Source organism: Puma concolor, chromosome B3 (genome assembly GCF_028749965.1).
Source record: "Puma concolor isolate L17-30 chromosome B3, mPumCon1.1.hap2, whole genome shotgun sequence".
NCBI classification, from domain to species: domain Eukaryota; kingdom Metazoa; phylum Chordata; class Mammalia; order Carnivora; family Felidae; genus Puma; species Puma concolor.
In genome coordinates this window covers 93,025,044-93,041,644 of record NC_141672.1, presented here as the reverse complement: position 1 = coordinate 93,041,644, position 16,601 = coordinate 93,025,044, and the positions used below count along the sequence as shown (strand labels likewise).

The 16,601-nt window shown below is 40.6% G+C and overlaps 1 pseudogene; it reads left to right on the top strand.

The window, feature by feature from the left end:
• Nucleotides 1-14,647: 14,647 nt before the first annotated feature.
• On the top strand, nt 14,648-14,770 carry LOC147580208 (U2 spliceosomal RNA; annotated as a pseudogene).
• The last annotated feature ends 1,831 nt before the right edge of the window (nt 14,771-16,601 follow it).

The window sequence follows — 16,601 nt, the reverse complement described above, 5'->3', positions numbered from 1 at the left end:
AAGGAGAAAGAGGATTCCAAGCAGGCTCTGTGCTGTCAGCATAGACCCCGATGTGGAGCTCAATCTTACAAACCTTGAACCATGACCTGAGCTGAAATCAAGAGTCCGATGCTCAACTGACTGAGCAACCCAGGGGTCCCTAACATTGTATTTTTATAGGAAACAAAGGTATAAGGGGGTGGCAAATGCAAGACTAGCCTAGTTTCTGCTTTGTCTTTGCCTGCTTCTGTCTTTCCTCAATCCTACCAGCCCATGTCCCTTGTTCTGTGCATTTGGTAGCATGTCTTGTCTTTATCCTCACTATTGTCCAACAAAGTCTCAAATTTTTATATGGCTCCTCAGCTGAATACTCAGAACTCAGAACTACCTGTATGAGGACTCTAATGATGCACAAACTGGCCTCAGATCTGCTAAGCTCCGTTTGCTCAAACATACAATAAAATTTTTTTGTAGGTATGATATGCTAGGTACTGTGCTGATTATTGGGAATAGAAAAGTGAATGAGGTGGAGTCTCCTCCTTCATGGAGCTCATACTTGACAAGGGAGACAGATATTAAGCAAATACATAAACACACACACACACACACACACACATGCATACCTGCATGTATAATAACGTCTGGTATAAGTTGTGGTAAATTCTATGGTGAAAGTTTTATGACTGGAGGATCTTAAATTCTCTAATAACTATGTAAAAATGTGGAAAAACTGGTGAAATTAATTTTAATAAAAATATGTTTATTTTTTATTTATGCATATCCAAAATACTACTTTCCAACATGTAATCAGTATGGGTGAAAAATTAATATTTTCCTTATTTTACACAAGTCTTTTTTTTTATTTTTCTTTAACGTTTATTCATTTTTGAGACAGAGAGAGACAGAACATGAATGGGGGAGGGTCAGAGAGAGGGAGACACAGAATCTGAAACAGGCTCCAGACTCTGAGTTGTCAGCACAGAGCCCAACACGGGGCTCGAACTCACAGACCGTGAGATCATGACCTGAGCCAAAGTCGGCCGCTTAACTGACTGAGCCACCCAGGCGCCCCTTTACACAAGTCTTAAAACCCCAGCTGTGTACTTTACACACACGGGACATCTGAATTCAGACCAGCCATATTTCAAGTACTCAATAATCACATATAGCCAATGGTTACCCTACTAGATGGAACAGCCATATAGATTCTCAAAGGCTTATAGGTGCTGACCAGGAACTTGCCCTAGTTTTCTCACAAAGGGGTATTATCATTCAGGCAGAACCTGACTTCTTGAGTGGCACACTCCTGACTATGTTAATTCCACTCAAGGCTGAAGGTGGTATGTGAAGCTGACATGTAAAAGAGGAAGTTTTTGTGTGGTTCCAGTATGTGGTACTAGAACTGAATTTCAAGGAGGCAGATTGTACTCAAAACTTGAAACAATAAGAACTTTCTGGAAACACATGAGATGCCCTGCCTTGTACATCTTGTCATTAGAAGAGCCAAGTGTAGGCTAATGTCTCCTTGCTCTAGGATTCAATAATTCAATGAAGGCTTCTATCAGATGATCTCTCAAGTTCCTTTGAATCATGTGATTCTGTAATTGAATTAAACTTGAGACATTCTTCCAACAAAGCATAGTATTTTTTCTTTTTTGGCATTTATTTAGAAAGAATTAAAAAATGCTTTAGGAAGCATTTTATTTTCAGAGAAACAAGTTTTCCTCTATAGCTACACATACAGAGAGAATTAAGGAATTTAGGCAACCATTCAAATAATTTTAGTGAAAAAGTGATGAAAATATTTTTGAGGGGCAGTGAAGAAGAAATAATCTCTTTAATCCCTTATTTCTTGACTAGAAGTAAGGCTTAATGGTATAACTATTTGTTAGTATAAATTAGGCTAAATAAATTTTCACCCTCTATAGCATGTAGGACTCATCTATGATCTTTTTTGACTGAATGATATATGGTAGTAATGGTAGCTCATTTTTTTAAATGAAATTATAACTATACATTTATGTATGAAATTACAAATTGCAAATAGACAGATTTTCTATACTGTGGAACTCAGTGGACCTGAAAAATGCTGACTTATGATAATCACTTCTCCATAAATACTAAATCAATACATTTTGCTTCCTGTTTATTGCCAGGAATAAACTTTCATGAAGTCTGGGCCTGCTTGGTGCTGAACACTCACCTCCATAATGCTGGCAAAACAGAACTCAGTTCAGCCAGACAGCTGGCAATTCTCCCTGATTTTAGTCTGGGAGACAAATATTAACATTTTTAAAAAATAAAAGCATACGTAGATGGTTAGTTACCAGAGGGGAGGTTGCTGCAGGGGTGGGGGGTGGGGGGGTTGGTTAAATAGGGATGAAGGAGTGTACTTCTTGAGATGAGCAGAGGGTGATGTATGGAAGTGTTGAATCACTATATTGTACACATGAAACTAATATAACACTGTATGTTAACTAACTAGAATTAAAATACATAAATAAACACATATAAGCATATAAAGAAATAAAGCTGATAGAGAAGAGTGAGATAATGTATTTTGTAATAACAAGCATTCATTTTTATTTATTTTTTTAAGTTACTAAGGTTAAGGCTGTTTCTAGAAATTTGCAAGGTTTAATTTTGATATTTGTGTTATGATTATTTTTGATGTGTAAGTGCTTTCTATACTTATGGATCTTCTCTTACTAACTCTGTCTACTCAAATCTGTCCTCTGTGTGCTCTACACCCCTCATTCATGCCTGCCTCCTACCCCATATACACACATTTCCCTCACACATGCCTCATGGCCTCATGTGCACACACATGCATGCACACACACACACACACACACACACACACACAGCAATAGCAGAATCCACTCTTCTAACAGATGTGCTGTCTACATTCCCAGGTGAGGCAACAGAGTGCCTCTGGAACTTGTTTTCTCTTCTTGGGTTCTTTCCGTCCTATCAGTTACCAGATTCCTCTGAAGCCAGTTCAAAGACATTAGTTCTATGGTCAAAGAGTAGTTTAGGCCTTAGAAGAATCCACAGAGTGCTAAATGGTATCCTTGTCTCATTTAGAAAGGGTTTTACTCAGGTGAAAATGGAGAGCTCTTTTCTCTTTAAACCTTACTGTTTAATTAACTTACCTATTCATTCGCTCATTTAGCAAACATTATTTCTGAACACATGCTTCATGCCAGCCACTGTAGAGGAGAGTAAACCCATTCCATACTTATTGAACTCACAAGTGAGCAAGGGGACACATTTATCGAAACACTGACTTGACTGCCACATGACAAATTAGGTAATGGACAAGTGTTCAAGATACCATGCCATGGGTGTTCGGGGGAGGGAGGGACGAACTCTACCCACCTCCCAGAAGAGATGGTATTTGGGCCAGGCTTTCAAGAATGCTGTGCACTTCTGGCACTTGGCAGAGGGGTTGCGGGCTGCAGCCCGGCCAGAGTGAACAAAGCAGGAAAGCGCAGGGCATGTGTGGGGAGCAACAGGTGGTGTGCACTGACTGGCTAGTTGGGAGTCAAGGCCACACAGCCAAGAGTGGGCAGGTTGTGAAGAGCCTCAGGGCTGGACCTGCCCTGGGAACTTGCATCCTTTTCTCTTGACCTTTGGAATGCTTTTAAATCTAGGTCTCAAGATGGAGACTAGACAGCCTTCCAGAATTCTAGACTGGAAAATATGAGAAACAAGCATGGCTCATTTTGGTGGTGGTGGCAGCAGGGGTGGCTTCTTCCTCCTCCTCTCTCTATAAAATAGTAAGAATGCATCTTTTTGTAATAATTTTGCAAACAATAGTGCATAGAATGCCTAGACATACGGAAATTCGGGTACCACTCTGTACTGGTTTTCTATTCAAAAACAAAATGTTGTTATCTCATAGACATAAAATGTTAATGAGCTGAGTTTCTGTGCCCACTGGGAGCCACCCATGGGCCAGCTCTGCCATGGAGAGCTCTAGAGATTGCTGAGTAGAATATCAGAATTCAAGTGACCTCAAAGCCCCATTGTGACCAAATGGCCCTTAGCATGAATGGGGATGTTCACACTCCGGCCTGTGGCCACAGAAAAAGGAGCTGATCCACTGTCCCTAGATGATTATGTAGTCTTTGCAATCCAGCCTAATCATAGGCGTGTTTTCTCCTGAACTGAGGCTGTAAATCCCATGGGAAAGTAGAAAAATTGAATGTGAAATTTGTGCTCTACACAGGTTGTATCTGAAAAGCCACTACGATGGAAAATGACTGATTAATTTTGTTGACTGCTGAGCTGCTACTCGGATCTTAAGAGCCAAACCCACATTAGTATGCAGTCAGACTAAACTAATCAGAGTGGCCAAGTTATTTTGTGCATACAGACACAGCCTGGGTTCCAACAATAAATACTATCTTGGCCTGACTTTTGATAAAGCACTTCATTGTACATAGGGTTAATTCTAAGCCTTTGTTGCTGACCTCAGCACCCTACTCCTCCAACCTCCAAAGGACCAGGGTTGCAGGCATACAGACTTGTAAGCTCATAGCTACAAACATTTTTCTGAGCTCACATAAGCCCACCCCAGTATCACCTTCATGCACTTCTGAAAGGGATGTAAAAGATCAATGAATTGAATTTTGGCAAACTTAAGCTTCTTATACTTAAACTAATTTCTCCAAAGTCTCCAAAACCAGTCTCAGCTTTTGTCCATCTGTGTCTATCATCAGATCTCCCATTATTGCCCCCTCCCCCACCCCTCCATTCATCCTCACTTTGTTACTTTCCTCAATCTAGTCCCCCTTGCTTAAAAAGTCAGCCTCTCCTTCTCTTCCCTAAATCCTTCTCCCTCTAACTCTTGTGGCTCTGCCTTGTTTTTCATATTATCCGGAACTCTTTTCCCCCACAATCTCCAGAAAACACGAATAACTCCCCTTCTGTCATTTTCATTTTAGTAAATATTTATCGAGTGCCTACTCTATGTCAGTATTGTGTGCTGTGAAGAACATAAAGGTAGGCTAGGGTCCCTGTCCTAAAGAGCTTCAATTTAAAGAAGAAATCAGTGAGGTAGACAAGTATACCAATAAGGTGTGGTGAAGTAAATGCCAAAACAAAGTTGCAACCCTGTACTTTGGGGACCCTAGGGAAAATGGGGCTGAGACTGGAGATGAGGGACACCACACAGGTTGCGTTTGAACTCAGCCTTGCTGAATGTGAAAATCTTTGATTTCTGATCATTTTCACTACCTGCGGTACCTTCCACCGGAGAATTTAATTAATACAATGTATTTCATTAAACATAATGTGACAGTCTTTTAAAATATAGGATCTGTTTCATGCCCAATATTGTCACCCATGGATGGCTCTCTCCCAGGCAGGGAGTAAACCCCCTTGGTGCAAGCCCTGTCATTGTTTTCACTTTTATTCCTCAGGGACACAGCATGTGCTCAATTAGCCCTGGCCTGGTCATAGACACAGCATCATCCTCATGATGAGTATCAATAGATTGGGTTACTTCAAACAATCTGAGTTAAGAACCCAAGACCTCCTTTAAAACAGGGTATGTTGTTTAGAATCACAAAAGGCCAGGGGCGCATGGGCCGCTCACTCTGTTAAGCATCTGACTTGGGCTCAGGTCATGATCTCACAGTTTCTGAGTTCGAGCTCCACATTGGGTTCTGTGCTGAAGCAGCCTGGAGCCTGCTTCAGATTCTGTGTCCCCCTCTCCCTGCCCCTCCCCTGCTCATGCTCTCTCTTCCTCTCCCAAAAATAAATAAACGTTTAAAAAAATTCGAATCATAATAGGCCACTTGAGTGTTTCAAAATACTACTGTCCTCTTTAAAGCTGTTGCACCACTAGAGCCTGCCTGATTCTCCCCAGGAACCCTCTATAGAGGCCTCTTTAGAGATACTGAGATCTTAGAACCTAAATTTAGAACCTAAGTAACCTGATGTTGGTGGCAGCATATCAGCCTTGTCCAGAGCACAGCTAACTCTGCCCGGTGGTCCATTATGATCAAAGGGGAGGAGCTTTCAGAGCAAGTGGGCAAAGCCCATGTGGGAAATAGGGGCAGTCCCACTGCTTCCAATTCCAGACTGACGCAAAATTTTATCACAGAAGCATTTTTCCTTCTTCCATGAACCTGGCATTCAGCTGATGCTTGTTCTGTTACATGGCACAACTGTTCATGCACTTGGGGGAGCTCAGGCTTCTTGGCTAACGATATTTCCTAGGAGTTGTTATAGCCAGTCTTCTTGCTCAATAGAATTGTTGGAAAGGATGGATGAACCTTTCATTCATGGGCAACCCCAGACATTAGGCAGTCAGTACTGTCATCACCTCACACTGATGTCGGGGCCACGTTAGTCTCGAATTGAATGCAGTATTCTTCCAGGTGACTCCTGGCCTGGGTCACCTCCCTCAACCTTTAGAAGTCAGCAAAAGCAGATCTTGGTTTATCAGACATCAGCAAATGGAGATTCCTATGCCTCTCCCCCCTTGCACAATGGAACAGAACAGAGGGCTGGCCACTTGAATCTTCATGACATTGTTTTCAAGATTTCAGTTATCACTGTCATGCAGCAATGCTCTTTGGATCGTGGAAGACTCACTGACGAAGGACTTGACTTTCTGGACTGCTAGCTTGTGTTCAAGGATGTTCGTTTCTCAAGCAAGGCACTAAGCAGTTTTAGGAAATGCTGATACAACTGTAGCAATTTCCCCCAATTTGTTCCTGATAAAGAACTCTCTTCAAAATTGAGTTGGCTTCTTTTCTTTTGTTCAAAATTTCTGGTAAACACAATTAGCCTCATTAACCTCCGTTTCTGTTTCATAACTGAAAATTAGCCTACAATCACTGGTTTGCTGGAAAGCACAGTTGTAATTAGTCTTTGACTGATATGAAAAATCTGCCTCTTCTTTAATTTCTTTGACATCTCGGTGCATTTGAAAACACGTCTGAACTCTCTCACACTGGCACTGGGGATGGGAGTAAAAATAAATCAGGGATTTAAATCAAGCTGAGACATGAAAATGGATATTCTTACACATGGAAATTGGAGACAAGGAGGCATTTGTCAAAGAGGATATGATGAGAAGGTAGATACTATGAAGCTTATTCCCAATACTGCTTCTAACGTGTCCAAAGAAGGTTGCTAGTATGCTGATGAATCTGTCCTCCATAGGTGAAGTCAAATGATTATTGGCAAAAGAAGATTGGGGGAAAAAGTAGTTGCTCCCTTGTACAGGTGAAGAATCACTAACCCAAAAACCATATTGTCAACTAGCTTTATGAGGCCCCTTTTGTGAGCAAAAGAAGAAGCCTTATTTCATGAGCAGTCTTGGAACTTGTTCCTTCTTCAAGCTAGAACCTGAAGACTGAACTTCCAGGCCTTTTGATCAGACAGCTGGGATTACGAGTTTCATGAGGAAACCCTATGGCCATCATCCCGCCAGTGGACAGGAGCCTGAAGAAAGTGTCCAATACAGAAAGGATGAGGATATTTATTTCCTTTCAATCAACAGGCAATCTGCTGAGATAAAGGGAAAGCAATGTGAAGTAGGTCAAGCAGTGTTCTGGGACTAAGTTTAAGAGCATGTGATCCAAGGAGCCTGGCTGTGATGGGCATCCATTTGGTGGAGCCCATCAATCTAGATTAGTCACTGAGGTGGCAAATCAAACACATAAACTGAGGTGTGCCCTTTTGGGTTGTTGGCTTTGGGAATGGCATGATGGGGATGAATGTGTCAGTGCTCAGAAATCTAAGGCCAGTGGGACCTGGTGTGTGTGTGTGTGTGTGTGTGTGTGTGTGTGTGTGTGTGTGTATGTGGAGGTAGATGGTGAAAGGCACATCCTTAGGCTGGAACATAAATGACTCCAGACAAAGCTCACTGTGTAGAGGTGTCCTGAAATAGGAGATGGGAGATCGACGTTTGGCATACATCTTTTCCTCTATTGGCCTCAGTTCCTCTTTGGTGGAATGAGGAGTTTGGAGGTTATAATCCCTAAGACCCGTTTAGCTCTGGCACTCTGAGTGGATACGAGGCAAAGTCTCCAGCCTGCTCAAACAAGTATTGGATTCCTTAACACAGACATAATTCTTTCCTTTGTCCCTTCACCTGCTCCCCAAACTCCTTTGTTCTTTTAACTCCCACTAAACATTCCTGATTCTTGAGTTGTTTCCTACAGACTTACTGCCCCCTGGAAGCCACACGCTCAAGGAGCCTGAACTGTCTCCCTGCCCGTGTGGACTCTGGCTGGAGGGCTGTGAAATGGAGCCGAGCTGTTCTGTCTCAGTGCCCAAACTGCAGATGAGAAATCTTACAATTCAAATTGAAGTTCTCCTGTGTCACTCCCTGTACTCCTTATCAAGCCCCGTAATACTGAAATAAAATAGTCACTAAGTCAAGAAATAATCCAGGGCAGTAAAGTAGCTTTTATTAGGCACCTAAGGCATCAGATGCAAATAAAGTAATGACAGAGGAAATTAATATTATTGTCTATGTGCTCGTTGGAAACAGTGGTGTGTGACACTTGACTGAGAAGCAATATCTTTGAAACATCTTCCTTATTCTCTTCAGCACTGTTTATGCAAGAGTCTCTGTGTATGCAATAACCAGGTTCAAAGGGTCATGTGGTTGGGCAAGATAACTGGATCTAATTACTGAGAGCTCTCTGATAGAAGTGTCTGAGTTGAGAATTCTGTTTTAAGAATTCCCAGGAATGTTCTATTTAGGAGCCACTGTATTCCAAAGAATGACACTGAGACTCTTACTTGCGGAGACATGTTTTTGCTTAGCTGTCCCCCACCCTATTCCACCTTCTCTAGGCTCCCAGCCCTATGCTTTATCCATTTCATTTTCTCTTCATTTCAAATAAGCATCACATGTCCCACAGAAAAAGATTAAGGGTGGTTATTCTGACAAAACACTCAGGAATAAGGACCTCCCTCTTCCTCTGGCATTCATTTCTTGCATGTTTCTTTTGGGTAATTAAACACAGAAAGGTCACCTAGCATCCTGGCAAGTACAGGAAATGGGAGGGAGGAAACATAAAGTAAAAACAAACAATCACTATGAGAAAGTCAACACTGTGTTTTTGTATTTTCTTCCAGTTTCTCTAGAAAGGGATTAGTTATGTATTGATTATTCACCTGCCGCCTACTTCCCCACAGATTTTTGAGGCAGTCCAATGTGAGAGCATCTCAGTAACACCTGCATGCTCCTAAATTTAATTTCGTGGCAAAATAACAACGAGCCAATACAAGAATATGATTTGTGTGCTTTTAAGTTCCAGGGAAATAAAAAATTTGTCTCAGGGAAAACATCTGTATTCACTTGTTCCAGTTCTCTGTTCCACCATCCAGTCATGTTATCTTCATTTCAAGAAAGTGTTTGCTTTCCTGCCCTGCTCAGATGCATGTGTCAAAACAGGTGCACCTACCAGATTTGAAGCTTTCCATTTCTTGCGCCTCCTTGGCCCAGCTCAACAAGGAGTGCAAAGTATATCCCACAGCCCCCAGCATTGAAGGGGGCTTGTGTCAGAATGAACCCTCTTTTGACAGAACGACTTCTCCATAGGCTAGCCTCTGCTTCTGGATCAGTTCTTGTAGTTGATATTATGATAGAGGTCATTTTGAAATTCTGAGCCCTTTTCGTTAAACTGGGTTGTTGCCATATCTTGGGACCATATCTTGGGCTTTCTCTTTCATTGGTTTTATTGACGCTGTTCCTTTGGCCTGCAATCCTCCCTATTTACACTGCCTGTCACAATCCTCTTCATTCTTTATGGCTTTGTTGAAAGACTGCACCTCATGAAGACTTTGGTATCCATTGCCATGATAAAGCTGAGAAATAAACAAATAATCATATAGGAATAGCAAACTACAGTAAACATCGTTCCTTGTAAGTAGAGGTCAACAGCATGGTTCTTATGGTCTCAGGTTCACCCAGGTATCTGCAGGAAGTTATGTGATGACAGAAAGGTCTGGTCATCTTGGCTGGGCTCTCTCACATACGAATGAGGTGGTTAGCTGTCTGCGAGGTGGCTTAGGATAGCCTTTCTGGGACAATTGTGCTTTCCTCCATATGACCTCTCATCGTCCAGAAACTTACCTTGCGCTTGGTCTCGTGATTGTGACAGCGTCTGAGAGACAGAGGAAATGTGCAAGGTACCCTGAGGTATAGGCTCAAAACTGGCACACAGTCACTTCTGCCACTTTCTGTTGGCCAAAGCAAGTCACAAGGTCAATTCAATTCGAAGGGGTGGGGAACTAGACTCTACGCCTTTTGGAAGGGACTGCAAAATCACATTGTCATGGGTGTGGAGAGAAAGAATGAAAAATTGGAAAGATTTTTTTTAATCACTCAACCACAACTTTTCTGATTGCCTGGTCTGAAGTGGTCTTTGGTTTATTTTTATTGCTTTGATAGCAATTTAAAAACAGAATATTATTTGGGCACTTGCTTTTGTCTTCCTTTAAGACCCTAAAGTCAGAGGCCATGCCTCATTCATTCTTTGGGCCTCAAGTTGCTTAGCTCAGTGACTTGTCCCTCATAAGTATTATGCATATTTAAGCATAGAAACAGTCTGCAAATAAAGCAAGATAGAAAAGATAAGCACACAGAATTTTTAATCTGGAATGACCTCAAAATTTCACCCCATCATTCTGTCTTGTAGTGGTATGCAAGTTACTCTAATAGAAAGCCAATAAAAAACTGGTCTCAAAATGCAGAGAAGTCTCTCACCTAATCAATGCATGTTGCACACATCTATGCACCCTAACACTCCAGTTTTAATTTTCCTAGTTCTTAGCAGAGAGAGAACAGCTATTTTCCCATTTTCACCTTAGCCTTCACTGTCTGCTGTCTTCTCCCTATGATTCAGTTATATACTTCATCAGTGACAATGACATCCACTTGGCATTCCAAGTTAGAAACAGAGCCCTAGTGTCAAGAAGAGTGCTTTGCACATAGTAGGTGCTCCATAACTCCTATGGAGGCAGGAGATTCCTTCCACCTCAGTGTCTCGAAGTCGTATCTAATCAAGGCTTTTCCATGAGAATTGCTATAGGATCCTGCAGGGAATTCTGGCTCTCTGGTGTCTTCCTTGACTTCCTTCCTGAAGTATGGCTACCAAAGGAGTCAGTCCACCTCAGCTGTTTAGAACACACTAAGTTCCTATCTGCTTGGATCTTCCATCCAGCCTATGGGCCAGAGTTGGATTTTCAGAAGACAAAGCTAATCCAGTGAGGGGGTGGCAAGGAGTGAACTCTGCTCGGAAGAGAAAGAGAAGATTGAGTTCTATATTGATTCATTCATCTTGAGAGCTCTCCACTCTGCAGAATGGAATTCAATTAATATTTTAGGTTTTTAATGAAACTTGTTCTCACCATGACTTTTCCTGTCACCACTGATTTGAGTTCTGGTTTTGTAGAATTCAGTATTAAAGGTCTTTTATAATCAGTATATGCCCTCATAGTTTTTTTGTTTTGGTTTGATTCCCCAGCCAAATCAATGAGAAATAAGAAGCTGGTTTTTTTTTTTTTTCTTTCACTTAGGGAATATTTTTTAAAGGAAGCATTATTTAATCTATAATTCTGCACCCTTTATTGTTAGTTAAAGGTTAGTATGTTTAACTTCAGTTTATAGCGCAATGTATCTTTCAGATTCTCTCTGACTCACTTTCTTTGAATCCGTCCCTGTGATGGCTAATTTTATGTGTCAACTGACTGGTTCACAGGGTGCCCAGATATTTGGCTGAAGATGATTTCTGGGTGTCTGTGAAAGTGCTTCCAGATGAGATTAGCATTGGGATCTGTAGACTGAGTAAAGCCAGTTGTCCTCCTCAGTGCTGGTAGGCATTATCCAATCTGTTGAGTTCCTGAACAGAACAAAAAAGTGGTCGAAGGCAGAATTCACTCTCTCTCTCTGCCTGACCGCTGGAGCTGAAACATTGGCCTTTTGCCCTTAGACTGAGACTTACACCAGAGTCTCAGGTCTCTGGACTCAGATTGGAATTTACAACCACCAGCTTTGCTATGTCCCCAGATTACAGATGGCAAGTTGTGGAATCTTCCAGCCTCCACAACTATGTGAGCCAATTCCTGGTAACAAATTTCTTTATATACATCCATTTGATTCTGTTTCTCTGGAGAATACTGACTATTACAGTCCCTTATCATGATGTGACTGTGGCTTTGTGACTTTAGGACAACTTGATATCTGGTCCCTTCTGGCCATTTATCTTCGACCTCCAGCATTTCCCCATCAACAGAGGTCAACAGAAGTAATCAAATTGATAGCCCTGTCTGCCTTTTTACCTTTCAGGATGGTCTACTATTCTTTATGACTTTCAAGATTCTATCTTTCCTGATTTCCTTGCAACTTAGTCTTTCCTATCAGAAAAGGACAGCTTTCCACTTTTGCCTTTGAAAAAAAAAAAAAAATATATATATATATATATATATATATATATATATATATATATATATATATATATATATATATCTTTCCAAAATCATTTATTTTCTTTTCCATAGTCAGGGTCTATTTGAAATTTTATATAGCACTCTCTTAAGACAGGCTAGAAATGGTTACCAGACCTGCAATTTAGAGCAATAAATTACTGGCTAAAATCTTCACAGCCATTTGTTTCAAAATGTTTTAAAATGAAAGCTAAAAGGTAGCTTTAATGTAACTTTCAAAAAAATGTTTATTTATTTATTTTCAGAGAGAGAGAGAGTGTGTGTGCATGTGAGTGGGAGAGGGGCAGAGAGACAATCCCAAGCAGGCTCCACTCTGTCAGCAAGAGCTGGATGTGGGGCTGGAACTCACAAACCATGAGATCATGACCTGGCCTGAAATCAAGAGTCAGACGCTTAACTGACTGAGCCACCCAGGCAACCCCAGAATGATGTTGTGAGTACTTGGTGTTCATCTAGTTACTGAGCGAGATATTGAACAGGTTTCCTTTCTATTAGGATGCAATTTCAAAGGGAAATATCTGTGTTTTTTGTTTTTGTTTCTTGTTTGTTTTTTTTTTCTCTCTGCCACTTTTGAACACTAGGCTGTGGTCATTCCAAATCTTAGGTCTTATCATATCCCTTACTTTTTTTGACTGTGCCTTCTCCCCTCCTAAAATGTATTTCTGTCTCCTATCTGCCAGCCTTTCCCATGAATGCTTGGGCAGAGAATTTCTTTCAATTTTCTGGAATCTCAGCTTCTAACATCAATAAATAGTCCACCTATCACTTTGAGGACTTGCTGACCTATTGCTTCTTATCAACTTGATACATTTTTATTTTTTGTCTTCGGTTTTTACATATTTTTGCCTCAGTTCCCTGGTGTGGCTTCTTTTCACCCAGTTCAGTACCATGGCTACCTAATTTTGGCTCTTCAGACCCTCACCTTCCCCTTCATCTCTTTTGTAGAGGCCCCTCTACCCCCAGGCTCTTGTTCTGCTGCTTACTGATCCTGCCCTTGCTCACCAGGGGTCTGTGTGCTGCTGAGCTGCTTGGGTCACAGCTTTTCTCAGATGCCGTTCATTTACCGCTGTGCCCTTACCCTCCTCCTTCTCTTGCCTATGCTCACTAAATTTCTCTTACCTGATTGTGCAAAACACGATTGCCAGAAATTAGAAAGTCTCTGTACCCACCCTCCCCCAACCCCAGTCCCCATCATCGCTCATTGCAGTGAAACAGTGGTTGCTCACAAGAGATTGACTTAGCTGGACAATACTGTGAGCAATACTGGAAATGCCTCATGGCCTCTCCCGGGTACAGTGTCCCCTCTCTTCTCCCTGCTTCTCATCATCTCTTTATTGGCTACAGGGAACCTACTATGCAAAGAGATTTGGGTAATATTTCATTTTGACAGTTTCAACTTACAGAAAAGTTACATAAATAGTAGAAGAACTTCCCATAGCCTCTTGACTCAGAGCCCCATTCAAGTTTTGCTAAATGTCTCATCAACATCCCTTATTAGCAGAAGGTCCATAAAAGGAGTATCTACTGAGCCAGTTATCAGTGTCCCAGTCTTTTAACCTGGAATGTTCCTTAGCCTTCCCTAATCTCCATGACCTTCACATTCTTAAAACTGTAGTCTAGTCATTTTATGGACTTTTCATCAATTTAGTTTTCCAGTGCTTCCTCAAGATTAGGCCACAATGATATATTTTGTGGAGGGAATATCATAGATGTAAGAGATTATGTAAAAAGCTGTTTCTCATCCAATTTTTGCCCACAAGTTTTGGCACCCTTTGGGTATGTTTTTTGCCTGAATTGATTATTACTGTGATGGAAATTGCATTTATCCAATACTATCATTCCGTCTACATGCATTATTTGATTTCCTATCCCCCCCCCCAAAAAAAAGACTTTGTCTCTCAACTCATTAATTTATTCATTCATTTATTTATATCAGTGTGGGCTCATGGCTTCCTATTTTATTCAACATGTTGTAATGCACTCCCATATTATTATCTATTTGTTCATGCTCAAAATGTCCAAGTTTGGCCATTGGAAGTCCTTATATATGTGAACTTTTGGCATGTCTTCATCATTCCTCCATAATTTCCTTACTTTCTGTCATTAAAAAGATATTCCAGACTCACTTTGTTCTTTGCCTGACCCAACCCTGGGGAATCAGTCATTTATATTTATATGTGTATACATCGCTTCTTGGCCTTTTGGCTAAGATCGAGTGTATGTTTATATGTGTATATATATGTATGTATTCATATATACATGTGTGTATATATATGCATATGTGTGTACATACATGCATATATACATATTCTATATTTATTCTCTTTCTAACTATATTGAAAACCATGGGTACCCACTGATTCTTCTGATTCTAGTACAACACCACAGGGTTTATTCTAACTTTCCTCCTTTCTATACTTGTACTTCCTTTCGCGACAGTGAGAAATTTGGCTTCAGGATTTCCATCACCCTGTATGCAACCAATCTCCTGACCTCACCGGGCTGCTATGCTGCTTGTTGTGAGCCCAGCTCCTTCTTGGGCCTGCCTTCTTCAGATAACCTACATACTTGTGAATGCCTTAGTGTCTTTTTGATAAAGGAAATAAATAAACCAAGAAATATTTTTTAAGAAGGGAAGAGAAAAAGCAAAAGCACAGTGCTAAGAGCTTTTATTCAAACCACGTGTGTTATTTCCATGTCTCTTTGAACTTAGACAATTACTTCTTTACTATTTGTGGAACAATCTTAAATAATTTAAAAATGTATCTTTGACTATTTTGCTCCAATATTTTTATTTTGTCAATGTGTGTTGCTCTTTTTACAAATAGTTACTAGTCAATTGTCTTTGAAAATAGATGGGAATATAAGACACCCCGTTTAGGGCTGTGAAGAGAATAATTTTCTCTTTGATCAAAATGGGTTGTTAGGCTCTACAAACATGTATCCCCAAAATCTCAGTGGCTTAACACAACAAAAGCTTAGTTCTTGTTCATGCAGCATGCCCAAAGCAGGTGGAAAGATGGAGATCTCGGAGACCTAGACTGTTAGAGGCTTTATTTCCAAATGTACTCCCGTTGGACACCTGGGTAGCTCAGTCAGTTGAGCATCCGGCTTCAGTTCAGGACATGATCTCAGGGTTGGGGAGTTCGAGCCCGATGTCAGGCTCTCTGCTGTCAGCACAGAGCTCACTTCATATCCTCCTTTGTATCCCTCTCTCTCTGCCCCTCCTCCACTTGTGTGCTGTCTCTTTCTCTCTCCCAAAAATAAACATTAAAAAATGTGTTCTTGTGATTTCCATAGTTGTAGGAAGAGATTATGGTTAGAGACTATGGTTAATTGTACACTGGCTTTTAATGTTTCTACCGGGATGTGAAACATATCCTTTCTGCTCACATGTCACTGGCCAAAGCAAATCACATGATCATACTTTCCAGGAGATGGTGAATCTCTACCACATGTCTTGAAAGAAGTATGAAATATTCGGAGAAGAACACTAAAGACTCCCATAGTGTCCTTTCGACAAGGGACATCAAGGCCCATGCTCTGACTTTGGTTTCCCTTTTACCACCAGTCTTACCTTGCATTGTTCTATTTCTTTATCTGCATGGAAGGAAAACCTAGGTCATGTGGTTATTACAAAAAAAAAAAATACTAAAAGTGCTTTACAAAATATAAATATGATAAGAAGCATGAAAGCATCATAACTACTCTAATAGTAATGTCCCCAAATGGCAGATAATTCCCCTGGGAGCTTCCATATCCCAAGTGCTGAGGAGGAAAATCTTTAGATCTGATTATGAAAGCAATAGGTGTTGATCATTTGCCCAATACAAAAATACATGAATAAGAAAATACAAATACCTATTATTTCAAAGCAGAACATTGCTTACCTTTTGGTATTAATCTTTCCAGGTTTTTTTGTGTATAGTTTAAGTAGTTGAAATAATGCACAATATTTCATATTATTACATTAGTGTGCACTTATTTCAAATTATAATTTGAGCTTATGTGCAATATTTTTCTATATTTTTACTTAAACTTTTTTTCTCATATAATTTTGGATTTCTTTTAAATAGTGTTTTTCAAAGCCCACGTAATATTTCACAATTAATTAAACGTTTATCTATTGTCGAGCATTT